This window comes from Aegilops tauschii, chromosome 2, assembly GCF_002575655.3.
Source record: "Aegilops tauschii subsp. strangulata cultivar AL8/78 chromosome 2, Aet v6.0, whole genome shotgun sequence".
Lineage (NCBI taxonomy): Eukaryota > Viridiplantae > Streptophyta > Magnoliopsida > Poales > Poaceae > Aegilops > Aegilops tauschii.
Window position 1 is genome coordinate 583,394,700 of NC_053036.3, and position 5,039 is coordinate 583,399,738.

Consider the following 5,039-nt stretch of genomic DNA (forward strand, 5'->3'; position numbering starts at 1 on the left):
TTTTTCCAGCTTGTAGTGTAAATACAAAGGTTTGACCGCTTTTATGGGATCTGTTAGAGATGCTCTTACAATTGTGGACCTACCATTTTGTCTGTGAATGTTCTGTGAGAAGCAAAGGAGGTGGCATGTGGTTTTTGCCTTGTTTTGCAATGAAAGCTAGATATGAGAAGTATGTTTTCAAACAGCAGCTTGGTCGTATCACCCCTTTGGAAACCTCCTCACAAGAGAAAAATTAACTCAGAAACAACAGTTAATTTCCTCCAAAAACTTCCTATACTAGCAATGCACGTGCAATGCATGTCTAACCTTAGACCGAAACTTCTCTTGTTCATCATAGTTAGGAGGCACATATATTCAAATAAAATCATTTAATTCTTCTCTTCATTCCGACAATTGTGCTCACTTATTGGTCAACACAAAATCAGAAAATTCAATACCACAGATAATGCACTGATTGACTCCCTGCCTGACATAACTGAACTTCAGAAGGGGACAACAACATACTTGCCTTCGTCATTGCCGCTCCCGCTCTAGACAGCCGAATGGCGACCCAACTTGATTGAGCGCTGCCTCTGTAAAGCAGCTGGGGCGGCTTATCCATAGCGTAGGAAGGCCCTTCAGTGCAGGCTATGGTATATGGTGGCGGTAAAGGGTCAACGTTGTTCCAAGTCAGTTGCGTTGTTGCCTTGAGACGAACAAGTTGTTTGAACAGTAGAGAGGCCAACATCTTCGAATACGTCAAGCATTCCAATCTCAGTCAATTCAGCAAGCCAATCACTCTCATCCAGACCATTTTGAAAAGATCCACAATCATGCTCTGTTTCCTCAAGAAAACACTGTTTCTGAGCTTCCTTCACACACAGAGCAGCTTCGAGGGTAGCTGCAATCAACTAATGGGATTGGCAAATGCATGTCTATGCCAATATGTAATAACTAAACATAACATAGTATAAAAAAAGTTCAGATAGTATATCAACCACAACAATTCTCATCCAAATACAGAGTTACTATCATGAAAATTTGATGTGAAGTGGACAATCCGTAATTCAGAATTTGCTTCCAAGAAAACCAAAGTCATTTAAATCATCATCACCATTATACAAGGAAGCACACGCGCGTACACACACACACACACACACACACACACACACAAATATAAACTCGTGAGAGTCTAGATCCTCTTTTATTTTAGCACTATTAGCAAAAGTAGATCCTCTTTTAGTTGGCAACTATCATAGTTAGGACCCAAATTAAATTAGCTTATGTTTTAACACAATTGAACGCATGCCCCAACTCCCGAAGAAAAAAAATAGTTGCTGCAGCGTAATGTTGCAACCACATATATACATAGAACAGAAAACAAATAACCAGATATTTGACTACTCAGTTCTCCTCAAACTAAACAAAGTGGAATGGTGATGGGCATATCTTTTCCCGGTTAACAGGTTCAAATTATCGTCAATCCTAGGACGAAATGCACGGATAAATTCATCCCAATAGTTGTGAATCAAAAAAGAAAGAAGAATACTCACCTTCTTGTGCAACGAACAACCAAGAATAGAACTGCAAATACTCTTGGAACAAGGGTGCAAGCATGGCGTCGTACACAATTTATCCAGTAACAGCTGGTGTAGGAACTCAATTAAGATCTGGTCAAAGAGCATTTCTCAATTATCCATGCTGATCAGAAACTCCAACCAACTGATACTACTTTTTGACATCATGGAAGAATACAGAGAACTCACTACTGAAGAAGCAAATGGGAGAATTATTATCAAGCAACATTTGAAGAATCTTTTGTCCTATCAGAACATATATTGGAAACAGAGAGCAACCATACGTTGGATAAAATTTGGAGATGAGAACACAGACTTTTTCCAAGCTAAGGCAACCATAAAGTACAGAAATAATAGCATTAAAGCACTCCTAGATGAAAATCAGACAGAACACACAGATCATCAGTCCAAAGCAGCCATTTTACTGAGAACTTTCAAAGATAGGATGGGTTCCTCAAAACTGAAATAGGTATGTTAGAAATAGGAGAACAGAAGTAGCCAAATAGAAATTCACTTACTAATCCTCTGATAGGCAAAACTGAAATAAGTATTCACGAACCATGCATGTTTTAAAAAAAGGAGAACATAAATATGTTTTCTGTGCTAATAACCATTCCTCATACATGCAAAACCAGAAAACAGCATTTGGACAATAAAAGCTTAATTTTCTTACATGGACTTGTGGTGATGTGCATGTCGGCTGAAATTGTTCATGGGGTTCAGCCATTAGGGCCAGCAAGCTATCTCTAGACACCATCTTTACAACTTCCTCGGCTGCATCTTTCTTCAGTACGTAGACACATATGCAGGTAAATCTGAGTGCTGAAATGAATAGGACCTACAAAAAAACTCAGCAGAAACAGCAAAGCACCTTCTAACTTAAAGTCAACAGCATGCATGCAGAAACGGTAAATCTTCAACATGGTTACACCAAACAATATATTAATTTTGTAGTACTCCCTCCGTTCCTAAATATAAGTCTTTTTAGAGATTCCACAATATGGACTACATACGGAGCAAAATGAGTGAATCTACACTCTAAACTATGTCTATATACATCCGTATGTAGTTCATTTTGAAATTGCTAAAAAGACTTATATTTAGGAACGGAGGGAGTACATGCTAAAAGAAATCATCAGGGACCTGCATGGATAACAAAACACATGGTAGAACAAATTCACACCCTAGCTATGGCAGTAATAAGTTACCCTCTTTTCATACAACAAACAGATTCCTAACATGATAAATCTGGGGGGGGGGGGGGGGGGGGGGGGATGAACTGAATATACAAGGAGCTAAACTCGAGTGAAGTGCTGCACAATATACAAGTAGCTAGTGTAGAAATATAGGGAAGATGGAATCTTTTTCTGTAAGTCACAACTCACTACATCCCTTATTTCAGGCAAAAGAAACAAGTATTACTGGCCGTGTATCATCAAATTGATAACAAACTTGCATACTAATCTTTCATTATGTCCTTAAGCTCATTATGCCAGAGTTGGTATCCGGCGTGCGTATGCCATTCACAAATCACTACAAGGTGAAACATAGTTTTTCTGTTCACCTCAAAAGTTATATTGGGTTAACCACAATAATCCATAATTTTTCTGAAAAACAAACAGCACAAGAAAGGATTTAGAGGGAGAGAGATGTCATGGTGGCTACGTAGTCTGTAGGGTACCGATGGATGGAGCAGCCTGTTGTGGAGGAAATAGCCCCAGAGGAAGGCGGAGCTTGCAGCAGGGAGGTCAACGACGCGCAGCAGGGAGGAGACCGGTGTTCGGCGCCGCCCGTCGAGGTCTCACTTGCGGCTTCGTTCGCCTGCGGCTGCCCCGCGTGTGTCCAAGTCCCCGGCGGCAGCAACAGCTCCCGCGCGCCTCTCACCGGCGACGAGCGCCCTGACCTACAGTCGGGCAGATGGTGATGCAAGGAACTCGAGCCGGACAGGCAGGGTCCCTTCGAGGTGAGGGGGTGTGTGCGGTGGTGATCCCCGGGTGGGCAGGCTTGGCGGTTCCGGTGAGACGGCTCGGGCGCGGGAGGATTGGCGAACGGCATCCCCGCCGTGCTGTGGCGTCGGATGGTAGGATGAGGAGGGGGCGAGAGGTCGTGCGGGGGCGTACGTGCGTGCGTTGTTGGCACTTTTTTTTCTTTTCGAACGGCAGCAGCGAGGTCAGATCGAGATTATTAGTTGCTTATTAATCCAATGGCATGGTGGGTAATTAATTAACGTAATGGCATGGTGGGTAATTAATTAACATAATGGCATGATGGGTAATTAAAGCGTAAAACGCGTTTAGTATGCTGAAGGGATGTAGACCATCGGATTGCAGGTTTCGATGGATAGGATGATTTGGTTCTCCGCCCTCTCGTCTTTTTATAGGGGTAGTAGATGATACTGGCAACAAATAGATAAATTGCAGTTTTCTTTCTGCTCAGAGCACAAAAAGCTGCATCAATAGTAAGTTCTGTCACGGACAGATAAACTGCCCAAAGTGGCAAAATGACTACACATGCATTACAGAAACAAGTTCCCACAATAACAAACAAAAAAACAAGTTTACATAGTGCTCCATCCGTAACTTAATATACGACGTTTTTTGACACTATAACAGTGTCAAAACGTCTTAATATAGTGTCAAAAAATGTCTTAAATTAAGTTAGAGAGGGAGTAACAAACTACTGAAGAGGAGTGCACTCGGCACAGAACACTTGTCAACAGATATAGACATATATTCCCAGAGTTAAATGTACACGAATATTTTTCAATCATTTATACCGGTACAAAAAAAGGGAGCCAAGCTAAATTGTGTGTACAAATTACACTTCAAGGAATGGTTATGGCGGCCGGGGATTTTAGTACAGATGTTCACACATGGTGCCAACTTGCAGTAAGTGAGCTCCTTCTACATTGCTTGCTTATAACAAAATTGTCAGAAGGCTGTCAGAAAGTCTGTCCAACACCATAGTATCTACTCCCTCCGTTCCAAAATATAACTCTTTCTGAAGATTCTACCAAGTGACTACATACGGAGCAAAATGAGTGAATCTACGCTCTAAAATATGTCCATATACATTCGTATGTTGTATTCCATTTAAAATGTCTAAAAAGACTTATATTTAGGAACGGAGGGAGTAGTACTAACAATGAGAGGGCAAGGGAGTTTCTAGCCGACACCTATTCTCAGCCGAGTCCATACAAGTTCAGTGTATAACAAAATAAAGCACACTTTAGTTCCTACTTCTTCACCCTACCATGCTTCATCAATGCAATCAATCCCTGCGACTAAGCCTCCGCTCTGGAAGGAAGCTGAGACAAGGCATCAATTCCTGCCATGGCCACACTTGTATTCCTTCCATCCCTAAAACAAATAACCAATCAATGAGTATATGACCTATAATTGTACTGCATACTATAACCAAACCAAAAAAGAAGGCGTGCGTACCTTGTCTTGATCTTGCTGTGGTCCTTGCACACACCTTCGG

The 5,039-nt window shown here is 41.5% G+C and overlaps 1 long non-coding RNA gene across 2 annotated transcripts; it reads right to left on the reverse strand.

The window, feature by feature from the left end:
• Window positions 1-232: 232 nt before the first annotated feature.
• On the reverse strand, window positions 233-4,776 carry LOC109741744 (uncharacterized). Of its 2 annotated transcripts, XR_012203366.1 has the most exons (4): window positions 2,765-4,776; window positions 2,230-2,516; window positions 1,533-1,649; window positions 233-880 (listed from the first exon to the last, which is right to left on the reverse strand). It is a non-coding gene; the product is annotated as an uncharacterized lncRNA (long non-coding RNA). The 2 variants fall into 2 exon arrangements; XR_012203365.1 differs by having other exon boundaries at window positions 2,230-4,745.
• Window positions 4,777-5,039: the final 263 nt, after the last annotated feature.